Genomic DNA, 14,209 nt, shown 5'->3' with positions numbered 1-14,209 from the left:
TAAAAGTATCTGAAGGAGGTGTTTCAGTGAATATTACAGCAGCAGGTGCACAAACATTACTGCCGTCTGCAAAACAGATTCAGCCGTGCTCGTTAAGGTGTAGTCTTGATTGGATTGGATTGGATTGGATTGGATTGGATTGGATTGATCTAGTGCTTATCCTCTTAGGTATGTATTCATTTCCATAGTACCCAGCACGCAAGAGCAGTACAACCCTGAGAGATTCGATAGCCTAATATTAATAATGATTTAATGCTTATATGGAGCTTGTTCTATATTCGAAGAACTACACAAATATTAACCAACTAATACAAACTAATGTTATTCCTTTACTATCTCATGATATTAATGAGGCATATTACTTATTCTCCATCTACTCTTTCATGTTTCTAGCTCTTTGCATTTGAGCAATTTATGGTGAACTCTAGAGATCAATTTGTACAGCTAAGAAAGATGCATATATGCATAAAACCTTTTACAAGCTACTCTCTAAATAGTGTCTGCTGCAGAATGTAGACAAGAGGCTTAAAATGAGGCATCCCAAAAATATTCTGGTTTTGTGATATTGTGACTTAAGTATTGGTGGGAAAAAAAAAGGATTTCAGGTAAAATTAGAGACTAATTTACTGTCATCTTCAAATGTCCAGGGCATCCAACTCCGAGTACCAAGAAGGGTAATGGGTCCAGTGTAGCAAATTCTCTCTGGGCTCAGGGCTGGACCTGGAAAAGGTGCCTTTCCAACTTTTGCAGCATGGACCTGGAAACTTGTGAATCCTTGAAACTCTGAGCATTTTATACTTTTCTTTTAGCTTCCAAGTGTGCCCATGAGCCACTGTCCCTGATTACTCCGACTTTCTGCATGCTGACTCATGATCTGGCTTCTGAATCCAGGGTAAGCCAGCTACATCTGCTGATGGGGAGATCTGGAGATAAAAGTGGAAGAAAGTCATTCATGTCCAAGCGCTACCTCACAGTCAGACCCAGCTGGTGCGGGCAGATGAAGCTTAGCTGAGTTTCAGCACAGTTACTAACAGCACCAGTGAAATTTTTTTTGACATCTGGACTTTGGTCTCAACTGGAAGAACCAAAATTTGTCCATTCCTACATCTGAGAAATCCTGGAGAAAAAAAGACTGAACCAGGAACTTTGCAACTTGGACTCTTAGATGGAATTTCAGGTCCAAAAGAAATGTTCTGATTTTGAAATAAATTTTTTTACGTTTGTTTTGTTTTGTGTTTGGTTTTGGGTTTTGGGTTTTTTTAAGTTTGTCTGAAGATTTGGGAGTTCTGTTTTTACATACTGAAGCACATTATTTCTGTCCAGAATTTCAGATTACTGTAAAAGCACATCTCTGATTTCCAAGAAGATTTAAGTAAAATCTAGTAAGCTTCATGGTAAAGATTTTCCTTCCCTTGATTCAGCTTTTTTTTTTTGACAGTGGTAGGGGAAGAAGGAGGTTTTTTTGAGGTGATGTTATAGATCAGGTTTTTAAATCATTATGTTGAACAGTTGTGGAAAAGTGATAGTGACAAGTTCATTGACTTTGTGCTTTGAAGATGGAAATATGATGGGAATACTAAGCATAATTACTCCTATTCTTCATCTTTTATGTAAAGTTTCCAGTAGTTTGCCTATGGGCTGTAGTCTCCTGGACATTTTCCAGTTTGCCAAAATTGTATTCTACCTACTTATATTTTTGTCCACAATTTCAACTGCGTATGTTATTTATCATTTCCTATTGTGCAGTGCTACTGTGGCCTACTAATTCTTTCATTTTAATTCAAAGTTTAAGTCATCCTTAGATGTGTTTGAGTGTCTGAGAGCAGGAGAAGGAAAAATTGTGATTCTCTTTCCATGTTGCTTGCTGTTGTGTAAAAGACTGTGAATCTGATGCGTGGCTCAGGGACACCCTCCCATTCAGTCAGGAGGTTCAGAAAGGACCCCCTTGCTTTCTAAACTCCTTCTCAGAGAGGATTCTAGGTGCAGCTAGGTCCAGTCTTAGCCCAGACTTGGTCAACGGTTTATGTCTAAATATTATGTGTGTAGCCACATATCAGAGTCAACATCTGCCTGTCAGATCCCCCTAAAGGACTTTCACTGAGACAGTTTCACAAAGTTGAAACAGATAGAAAGTTTATTAAAGCAACAGATATAAAGAGTTCAGAATTGCCGTTGATAAATGCATTTACTGCAATAGCACTAATATATGATTATAATGCCAGCAAAATGCTCTCCTGGGTGTTCTTCACCAAAAGGTGAAGTCACAATGCTTACCAAGAAGGTGTCCCTGTCTTGGGTGGAGGAGAAGGAGCATAGCCTGTCGACTACCTCTTCCGGGTCTTCAATCCCTTCTCTCCCCGCAGGGTACTTTTCTCAATATCCTCTATACCCTAACCTTAGCTTTTCCCCTCCCTGGGTGACGTTTAACGTGATTTGGGTGGAGACCCGAGTATTATAGTCATATATGTTTAACATGTACTTCTTTTAGCTCATTATCATACTTAGGGGTGTCAATTTTAATATTCATTTCATGGATAACTAAGCAAAAGGTCTCACTCCAGGCACCATGGCCTTCAAGATTCTGTGTAGAAACTGTTTATCTGTTTATTCCACATTCTTTAGTCAAAACAGGGCCGTCTTGCCACCATAAGACTCCCTCTTTTGGCTGTTTCTTATGCCAACCTTGCAGATCTCCATCCACAATGTTTGCATAAAAGGTAAGTGGACACTAGTGTTTTTAACCTCTTATGTGCAATTCTCACACTTACAAACTAAATTCAGATGAGGAGTAATAAAAGAAGTGGGGAGATATGGGAGGATTGATTTTAGTATGTGTCGTGGTTTTACCCCAGCCGGCAGCTGAGCACCACACAACTGCTCACTCACTCCCCCCCATTGGGATGGGGGAGAGAATTAGAAAAGTTAAAGTGAGAAAACTCATGGATTGAGATAAAGACAGTTTAATAGGTAAAGCAAAAGCTGTGCACACAAGCAAAGCAAAGCAAAGCAATGAATTCATTCACCACTTCCCATGGGCAGGCAGGTGTTCAGCCATCTCCAGGAAAGCAGGGCTCCATCACGCCTAACGGTGACTTGGGAAGACAAATGCCATCACTCCGAACACCGCCACCCTCCCCATCCTCTTCCCCCAGGCTCCTTATAAACTGAGCATGACGTCATATAGTATGGAATATCCCTTTGGTCAGTTTGGGTCACCTGTCCTGGCTGTGTCCCCTCCCAAATTCTTGTGCACCCCCAGCCATCTCGCTGGCAGGGCAGTACGAGAAGCAGAAAAGGCCTTGGCTCTGTGTAAGCACTGCTCAACAATAGGTCCATAGAACAAAAACATCTCGACATTATCAACACTGTCTCCAGCACAAATCCAAACCATATGCCCACACTAGCTACTGTGAAGAAAATTAACGCTCTCAGCTAAACCCAGGACATTATCCACGCCTTATTCCATATTATTTATGTCATGCTCAGGTCCCACACAATTCAATAAATCCTCATTAACCACCACCACCCTCTCATCCCTTGATATAATATAATATGCTGGTATCATTCCCTTAGTCTGTGGACCACCCTTTTAAAATGTCCATAAATGTCCACAAAATGTCCATTGGGTTCACTTGGTCCACAACCTTGGGCTCCATCCACCGTGGTGGTCACTCAGGACAGGAGAGGTGGTTGATGTGTGGAGTTACTGGGCACCAAAACCAGCTCAGGTCAGGTCCACTGCTGCACTTGCGCTGCTTCCTGTAAGGCTTGTTCTCCATTGGTTCAGGTGATTTCTGCTACAGTAATTCCTGTAACATGCAACTCAAATCATCGACTATAAAAATTTAAAGGTATATTTCCATTACAATCTCCACCCCTGGTCCCTTCGAGTCAGATCATCAAGTTTACCATTGCAATGAACACCTCCCCTTGCCCCTGCTCCGGCTTGAACTTATCCTCAGACTGCAGTCCCTTAGGGGTGTACCCGCTCCAAGTGGAGCCTTATCCATGAGCTGCAGTCTTTCCAGGGGTACACCTGCTGTGGCATAGACTTATCCACAGCCACAGTCACTTCAGTCCTTTCAGAAATGAACCTGCCCTGTTGTGGGCTCGTACTTGGCCACACACTTTGAAATGTTCCAGCATGACCCCATGCACAGCCACTGATGCTTCAAGGTGTACCTGCTGCAGCATGGACTTATCCTTGCCACAGATGCTTTGAGGTGTACCTTCTCCAGCATGGACTTATCCTTGGCTCACAATCCTTCTAGAGGTATACGTGCTGCAGCACAGATACAACTATGGCCACAGACACTTCGAGGTGTCCTGCTCCAACGCGGACTCATCCACAGGTCACAGTCCCTTTGACTCAAGTGCACACAGGAGTTCCAGCCTGTCCAGGACAGCAGCACAGAAACAGCAGCGATGCCCTGGCCACCTGCCAGCCCAGTCACGTTGCCATTGCTGTTATCAAAATGTTCCCAGGCACAGCACAGTAAGATGATAAGCACTACAGCAGTACAGTGAGCAACGAAAGCAAAAAGCAGCCACTAACAAGCACCAGACTGTACTATACAGTAAGGCAAGCAAGCCCCATGGCAAGCACAGGAGCCTGCCAATTAATAGCTAAAAAGCTAATATTAAATAGCTAATAACAGCTATAAATTCAATCTAGCACATTCCAATCAAATCTGTCATTATCTTGAACCCTTCAAGCCCCACGCTGGGTGCCAAAAAAGGTTCGAGATGATTAAATGGTTACTCAACTAATAGCAGGGTAGATTATGTAGAACAGTTTCATGGTTTATTTTGCAAATAAAGCGAACAAATAAATGAAGATGGTTACATATTTATCTCTTACACAGTCTACCAGTTGTAGTAAGCATGTGGACAATAAAGGTTTTACCTGACAAGCTAGCTCAAGCAAATAATAGACAAAAGCAAAATTCATAGAAAATCTTGACCAAAACAGGACTGCAATGCTACTGAAATGGGCAGATATGAAAGACTAGGACTGATGGATAAATACAAGAAGGTAATAGGGCAAATACATCCATGTTTATATGAGAAAAGATGAAAACATATTTATTTGTTTTGTCAAGATTGGAAGAGATTTTATGCCAATATTTCAAATACCATGCAATGAGTGTGTATTGAAATGCTCTACATTTTTCAAACTATTTACCTAAGAATACAATTTGGATTTAGGAATAGTTAATATTATGGTGTAATAAGAATTAATCCATGCTGATGGAACAGAAAAATTCAACTACATAACTGGTGGAGTTAACCTATATCCATACTGAGAACAGCAAGGATTTGTAGTGAACAGTCAGCAATACTATTCTGGAAAGGAGGAGACTCAGCAATTGACTTTGACTAGTTAGAGGAAAACAAACAAACAAACAAACAAAAGGCTATATGTTTTTGTTTCCTTTTCTAGGAAGCTAAGGATTTGGGTACTATTATTTTACCCCTGTGAATCTTTCACACTTACTGCTTTGCCACTTCCTGCTCTAATTATTGTAGTAAGAAAGCTCTCCCATCGAAAATCACTGAGAAGTTTCTTCTAGAAGAGACTATGGCTTCCAACTTAGTAGCAGTAGTATAGGGCACATGTTCCTACATAGGCTATCACATCATTTCCAATGCAACTAGAGGAATCAGCTCTGCTTTGTAGTCTTTTATGCTTTGGACTTGCTCTAGGCTATCAGTCAAGACCATCTGAAACAAGAGTGTGAATCTCCCCATGAAATTTGTACCTCATGGTGAGGCAAGCATTGTTATCTTGAGTCTTTCTGTCTTCAGCTTAGTCCAACAGAAATTCTGATTCAATAACACAGAATACATTACAAAACTTTCATTTTCATACTTGCCTTTCCCTCAACAGTGAGCTCAACAGGCTCCTGTGGAAGACTATTCTCTTTATGGCCTGTCTTGGAGAAAAAGCATACCATGTAAGTGATACACAGACAAATATTTAAACATATTCCTCTGATTTGATTACTTTTAGGGTGGTTCTTAACTAAAATAATAGAAACTCCCTATGATAAACACAGTGAAAAACTAATAGCTGCACAAGTTACTTCTGGAAAGCAGAAGTCTAGAAGTCTTGCAGACTCTGATTTTAACCCTGTAAATATTTTAGTGAGTCTGTCCCTTTGAGGGTTTTGCTTTACTTTCTTTTTAAACTGTTGAAATAACACCTTTACTTGGGACTTGGAGCTTAATTAAGCAGATATTATAAAGGACTTTTAAAAGGTTAGTATAACTGCCAAGCTTTATTACCTATGAGTTTCATTACCAGCTCCAGTTTGCTAGTAAACCTCTTGCACAACCCTCACAACATATCGCTATTATTGCCACATCTTCACTGTCACCTTAAGAGACCCACATGTTTATCCAGTATTTTACACCACAAACTATGGCAAGGAGTCATTATATCTTGTGCTTGTATAATGCCAAGCAAAACATTACCCAGTTGGCTTCTCTGCAGAAATGCTCTATAAATATTAAGCACCAATATTATCATCATTGTGGTTATTTTTATGTTTGTTATTATTATCTCTATTACTATTATTATGCAATGACATACTTAACATCTGTAAGCTATTACTTTGTCGTAAACATATGTTATACTGTAATAAACTACCTTGTGACTGTCCCAGTATCCATCATTATCCTCTCCAGCGTTACAGCTCTGATCCCACTGTACTTGGCTACGTCAGATACTTGTAACTGTGCTCCTGTCTCCTCCTTAATCATCCCCTAAACCCATAACAACAATCCTAACCACTCCATATTGAATTTGATTTCTATCTCATTCTTCCCTTGTTCTTTCCCTCTTCCTGCCTAAGTGATTAGAAGGAAGAGAGGAGAAATCCTAGTTTTTCCAGAGCTTGGCATATCTCTACGTGTATTTGGGAGACTCAGTTCTGAGCTAGGTGATAAAGTTCACCATGATCTGATCCCAATTATGTTATCAGTAGCCTTAGGAAACCTTCTTTCATGAGGTAAAGTGGAAAGGAGAAAATTATGCAGAGGAAGAGAACAGCTGGTGCACTCCTACACATGTGCAAGAGCCCAGATGCACAAGCTTTTGGACCTGTAGTTATAGAAGTTTGGCAGCTTTAGGTGCTTGCAAATTTTAATATGAATGAGGACTGGGTGAACTGCATTGTCCCGAGAAACTTGTGTTCATTGTTCATACCACCTTTATAAATACTAAAGACTGGTGAACATGACTGTAAATATTTTCCATTGAAAATAAGAACATGCATATATAGTTAAGTAAGCAGAGGGTGGCTCTGAACTCCTGGCTTTTGTGATAAATTCTCAATCTGTTTTTTGATGAAAATAAGAAATTACGGGAAGTAAGAGGAACCAGGAAATCACAGCTGCTATTTCTGATGTTATGTATAGTCACCTCTCATAAGTATTGCAGCATCTTGGAATTATGTACAATTTATACTGTAGTCACTTGTATCCTTCCTAAGTTCTTGGAGATTTGGACCTTCATCAGCTGGCTTTTTAATGTCGTCACATGAAATGCTGAGAGGTATATATTTGTAATGCTTTTGGTGTAAGGCTGAATAGGGATTTGTAGTGTAATATTGTGTCCTGGACCTGTGCTGTTGTATTTGAGTTATCTTATGATGGTGGGAAACGGATGAAAGACTAGAGAATGAGTGAATGAATTCTGCTTATTATCCCTTGTCTGGACTGGACTCTGTGACTTTACAAATGTACAGTTAAGTTAAATTACATACTACTCTCAATTTAAACTGTTTCTTGTGCAGTGTATGTAAAAGTTTAAAGTTTCTACTTTAACAAACCTACAAAACACCTTCATGGTATGAACGTCTCTCAGATCATAAAGACTTTTTCCACAGTTCTTTGATAACTCTTCATTTGAAGAATGTAATATCTTTTAGTTCAACTGTTAGGGGTTCTTTTAATCTCATATTTCAACTTGGTATTACGTATTTTTTACTATTTATTGTACAGGAAGTAGCCTTGATGAGAATTCCAGAAACTTCAAGTTCTTAAATAAATTTATTGATTTTCAAGTTTTAACTCTCAAGAAACTATAGCTCTTTGATAGCATATACAGGATTAATACATTAGATGCCAAAGAGTGTAATTTAAAAGGTAACAATAGAAACAGTTGTAATTTTCCAGATACACTATAAAAATATCAGATAACTTTTGGATACTATGCTAGAAGTTTATTCTACTAGTTAAATCTTACTGTACAACCATTAAGGAAATGAAAAAGCCTTCTGTAATGAACTTAAGTTTCAGAAGACTTTAAAACATTTAAAAATAAAATTAAAATAAAAAGCATGATATTAAGTTGAAACCAGTTGCCGTGATTGCCTTAATATTTTTATTTATATGCAAATGTTAGATTTTCTTCTGTGGAATCTAAAAACTTCTGCATGATAATGTCATATATATAATCCTTTTTAAAATAAGAATATTTAAAATCTAGATACTCAGCATATATCCAGGTATTACTCCCTGTTTAAGTGCCGTTCTAAAGCTGGATCTTAAGATGCTAAAGCCCCTTTGATTTCTTACAGCCTTGGCATTTCTTCTGCATCTGTTGATATCATCAGCCTGTAACACTTGGAAGAAGGAAACTCCATTTCCAAGTCTAGGGAAGAGTGATTATGAATTCAATATGCCAGCAGAGAAATTCAAAGAGAGGTCAAGTATCCTGTATCCTATTAGTGTGTGGGATTGCCATAAGTCATCCAGGTTTTTTTTAAGTCATCTCAGTTCAACTTCAGGAGAACTTTTGGACACATCTGGTTTTAGGTTTAAATTTTAAAAAAGAAAATTTCAAAAAAATTATGTTTTTATAAATCACACACAGTAACATCCAGCTTTGAGGGAAATCAGACTAGCAAAATTCTGTCCATACTGAAACGAGCTGCAGTTCTCCAGTTATCTTCAGAGGTGTGAAAGTTTTACCAGATTAATCCATTATCAAATGCTGGGTTGGAACTGGAGGAAGGAACATTCCAACCTGGTGATCACTGAGAAAGTGTTCTTTCAAAGCCATTGAAATCAGTGGCAAAACGAATTGATCATAGTGTAACCAAGGCATCATCTTTGCTCTCTATAATAGCCTTTGTTTTAAAGAAAGAAGTTCTATTGAGGCATGGGAGGAACAGAGAACTGGAAATCTATGTAGTCATCATGTCAAGCTCCCAAGGAGTCGAATGCTATCACATTCACTTATATGGGCTAGTCTGTTTATATAGCCAGTCCCCTAACATATTACTATGATTAACCAAAGAATTGGTCTTAATGTTTAGATTCAGAATGCAAAATTGTATAAATAATTAGAAATTTAGGTTAATCAATGTACTTTTTTTTTTTTTTCTCTTTCTGAATAGGTTGTGTACTCTACAGACTTGCGAAAAAGTTGGGCTATATTGTTTAAAAAATAGATTGTCTGTAGATTTCCTAGGATGAAACACAACAATGTTCTGTTTCTATTCAATAACATTCTTGGCATAACCTAAAACCATCACATTAGGTATAGGTCTCTCCCAGTGGATCACTACCAAAAAAGACATTTTCTAGAGATATTTTAATGCTGAAGGAGGCAGTTCAGAATTTCTTTCAAAGGCAATATTCCTTTCCATGGTTTTTAGTTACTCCTGTCACTGGAATTTTGAAGATGAAAATAAAATAAAATGAAGACACAGTAAAATTGATCGCAGGTCTTGTTTCTACTGTGTACTGTGTTATACTTTACTGCCAATAACCTTGAGATTCTAATAAACTAATTACCCATTGGGCCCTAGACGTGATCTGATTGGGACAAAAATACAGGGCAGGCAAAGAAGGAGGACAATATAGGCAAGAAACAGGTCATATCACCTGACATATAGATTCATGACTGATCTTCTAATTGTGCTTTGGCATGTAGGTAAAGATGAAAAATGTCATTATCCCAACATAAATGTACACACAACAAGGAAGAGCTCCAGAAATTGAACAGGGAAAGGGTAAAGCACTTCAGAAGATCTCCAAAGCCCATTAAAATCAGTAGGAGTGTCCTGATTGAATTTAAAAGGGTTTGGTTCAGGTTTTGATTGAAACCCCCACCCCAAATGAACATTGTATGCTTAGCTTGAAAAAAATACTATTGATAGTCTTTGCTTGATATCTATGCTCCATATGACTATTTATCCAGTGTTTGATAAATAATAGAGAGCATTTTAACCTTGAGGGCCAGGAAAACTTCAGAGAGATAAAGCCCCATCAGTGAACACTATTAGGTAGTCTGTGCTATGGCAATGACTGATTCCCAGGTGAATCACCTTGAAATGTACTTTTCAAATCTATTTATTTGTCTGATACAAATCTTGGTGACCTCAGAAAGGCAATGTTTTTTCTTGTATATATTTACATATTATCATTTACTTCCTCATTACTTACAGCACTCCTCTTGGAGAATTCTTTTAACATTTTTACCTGTAACTGTATGTTTGGCTTATGGAATATTAATAGCATGAGCTAACATTTATATTAAAATTTTTTTTGTATGTGGTTATAGATAAGATTTGACATGATAACCCTAGGAAAAAAAGAAATTGATTTACCTTTGTCCTGTTTTCAGCTGGGATAGAGTTAATTTTCTTCCTAGCAGATGGTATAGCGCTTTGGTTTGGATTTAGGATGAGAATAATGTTGATAACACACTAATATTTTAGTTGTTGCCAGGTAGTCAAGGACTTTTTAGTTTCTCATACTGCGCTGCCAACAAGAAGGCAGAGGGTGCTCAAGAAGCTGGGAGGGGGCACAGCCAGGACAGCTGACCCAAACTGGCTAAAGGAATATTCCATATCATATGATGTCATGCTCAGTATATAACTGGGGGAGCTGGCCAGGAGCCGGGCAGCTCAGGAACTACCTGAGTATTGGTTCCAGGTGGTGAGCAATTGTGCTGCACATCACTTGTTTTGTATATTCTATTATTTATTATTATTATTATTATTATTACTGTCTTCCTTTTCTGTCCTATTAAACTGTCTTATCTCAACCCATGAGGTTTAACTTTTACTTTTCAATTCTCTCTCCCATCCCACTGTGGTGGGAGAGAATACTGGTTGTTTTAGCTGCCTGCCGGGTTAAACCATGACAAACTTTCATAAGGATATCAGGTTATAACACCACTCCCAACTTAGCCTTATGTAGACCAAAATGCAGAAGTTTTATTTCAGCAAATGCTGAAATAGACAAAATAATGTTCTGTATTTAAAACTCTGCTGAAACCCTCCCTCTACACACTGATATTTCATGATAGAGCTATTTTATCTATGAAGTAAAATAGGAGTGTTGTAAAATATGCCATGCCTTCAAAGCAAGTTACCAGTAATAATTCCCATGCTAACTGAATGTTTTCTGTTTTTCCATAAACATAGACAATAAACTATGGAAAGAACTACACAAGCAACCCAGCAAGAAATTAGTAAACTCACTCTTTAACAATGGCATCTTGAATAAATAAGCAAGATTTTCCAGATAATTCGTATTTAATGTGAAACAATTGAATTTGATATATTTATCATGTATAAAAGATACCCTTAAATTAACTTTTGTTCAATTAGATTGTTTTTCACATAGAGAGAATGAGATTTGAGAATCACAGTCAAAAATTGTCCCATAGGTACATGAACTCAAGTCATGCTCCACTTGAATATATTATTCCTATGCAAAGTTTTCTATTCAAGTTTGGTTTTCCATAAGAAAGGAATTGCTAGTACATAATAGAAAGCACCATCTCAAGTGTTGTGTACAAGTAGGATTTAATCATCTTACTGCCACACAAATAATGCGTCCAGATTTCAGATGTTGAAAAGCCTCCTTCATTTGCATCCAAGTCCTTGAGGAGATGCCTATGGTTTTGACATCACTCCCCTCCAGACAGCTACAGTTCAGCTCCGGGCCTCCCAAGAAAGACAATCTTTACTGCCTTTACTGCACCAAGCAGGCCAGCATTTCTTTGTGATTCGGTGTCTGTGCTCCACACACCTTGCTTCCAGGTTGGATTTGCTAAACCAATATTTATTAACTTGTGGAGTCTTGTCGTGGTTTAACCCTGACAAGCAACTCAGCACCACACAGCTGCTCGTTCACTCCCCCACGGTGGGTTGGGTAGAGATTCAGAAGAGTAAAAGTGAGAAAACTCATGGGTTGAGATAAAGACAGTTTAATAGGTAAAGCAAAAGCTGTGCATGCAAGCAAAGCAAAACAAGGAATTCATTCACCACTTCCCATGGGCAGGCAGGTGTTCAGCCATCTCCAGGAAAGCAGGGCTCCATCATGTGTAATGGTAACTTGGGAAGACAAACGCCATCGCTCCGAATGTCCCCTCCCTTCCTTTTTCTTCCCCCAGCCCCTTATATGCTGAGCTTGACATCATATGGTATGGAATATCCCTTTGGTCAGTTTGGGTCAGCTGTCCCAGCTGTGTCCCCTCCAACCCAATTTCTTGTGCACCCCCATCCTACTCACTGGTGGGGTGGTGTGAGAAGCAGAAAAGGCCTTGGCTCTGTGTAAGCACAGCTCAGCAGTAACAAAAACATCCCTGCATTATGTTTTTTCACTGTTTTCAGCACAAATCCAAACCATATCCCCATACTAGCTACTATGAAGAAAATTAACTCTATCCCAGCCAAAACCAGCACAAGTCTGAAGATCACTCAGACATGGCAGGTGGAAGAGTGCTCTGGTGAATGGCTATAATGCCTTCCCAAAAAACGAACATTTAGGCATAATTCTACCTGTGTAAATGAAACAAATAAAGCTGTCTGAGTGTGGAAATAAAGCTAATGTGGCTCTCCAAAGTTTAGCACTATCTTATTTGCTGTTAATGAAAGCCATCGTGGAAACAGTGTCTGAAATAGTCTGCAGATATCTTGGGGGAGAGGGTCAAAAAAGGTTAAGAATCTGTATTTAAATATTTAAATTATTTAATTTAAGGGATGTTAAAAAGCATTTTTAAAGATTGAAAAATTTAGTGAGTTAACGTTTCCTTGTTCTTCCAGCACATAGTGTTAACAACAGTAACTTTTTCTTCCCTGAGGCTACAGTGCCCGGCTGGGAGCTGGTGCCAGGTCTGGTAAGTTCCTGTGGGGAGAAGTTTTGTACCCTAGCTAGATGGCAAGGAGTCCTACACAGCAGTGCACTGAACACTGCCACACTCTCAGAACAGGCTTCAAAAGGCAGAAATCTGTGTCATTCCCATTAAATTCACCGATCAGAAACATGGGAACTGCAGCTGCCTTCATTGGGTCATAAGTTGGGTTAGGAATCCTGCCTGCCAGAACTGGAAAACTACTAAAGACCTTTCTGTGACAAATTTACTTTTGTGAGAGCTGTGCCATCATAAATGTAAATAAAAAATAAATAGCAAACATTAATTAGGTCAGTGATTAAGGTAGACATCCATAGCCTGCAAATTATTGGTAATGATGCTTGTCCTTGGCAGCAGACTGAGCAGAAAGCAAATCCAAGTGTGCTAATGAACTACATTTTTGAGAGTAAGGCTTATCTTTCCACAATGGGATGAAGAAAAATATAAAGATTGAGAAAACTTGTTTTTAGGAAAGTACCTTCATTACCACAAAGTTACTGGCACATTTCATTTAATCTAAGTATAGGCCATAACTTAAAGAAAAGTAAGCCATAGTCTTTCCTGTAAGCCAAACTAGCAGCTCTACTGGAGTCAATGGCATTGGTATTTTAATTTCACTGAGGCCACAAATTCACCCTGCATCACTAAAAATTCTGATATTTTATGGCCCCCAAAACAGCTTTAGTGTTAACATTGCCACCCGGTGCACTCCAATTGAACTGTTTCAGTCTTTGTGCTATTTTATCTTAAGACATGGGTTTTTTCTGTTAGTAAATTATAGTGAATTTCAGAGATTGGCTCAGGTCTGATTTTTATGTCATCATGGAATTAAAATGTTCAGTTTTTCAGTAGACATTACAGCATTTAAAAATTCATATTTAGTTGTAAATGCCTATTTTTAACATCCAGCAAAAATTTGTATTTGCAGGATGAAGTTTTCATCATACTCAATAAAAGTATGTGCTTTTATGAAATGTTAATCAGAAAACATGTCAGATCTGTCTGGAAGGCAATCAGTGGATCAAAGAACTAAAAAGAAAACTAGATTTT

At 38.4% G+C, this 14,209-nt stretch overlaps 1 long non-coding RNA gene across 1 annotated transcript; it reads left to right on the top strand.

Moving 5' to 3' along the window:
* Positions 1–5,890: 5,890 nt before the first annotated feature.
* LOC142600717 (uncharacterized) lies at positions 5,891–13,146 on the top strand. The gene is made up of 3 exons (XR_012834277.1): positions 5,891–5,957; positions 8,586–8,712; positions 13,071–13,146. It is a non-coding gene; the product is annotated as an uncharacterized LOC142600717 (long non-coding RNA).
* Positions 13,147–14,209: the final 1,063 nt, after the last annotated feature.

Source organism: Balearica regulorum, chromosome 2, assembly GCF_011004875.1.
Source record: "Balearica regulorum gibbericeps isolate bBalReg1 chromosome 2, bBalReg1.pri, whole genome shotgun sequence".
Classification (NCBI taxonomy): Eukaryota; Metazoa; Chordata; class Aves; order Gruiformes; family Gruidae; genus Balearica; species Balearica regulorum.
Note: the sequence above shows the minus strand (reverse complement) of the source record. Positions and strands in the feature narration are given on the sequence as shown.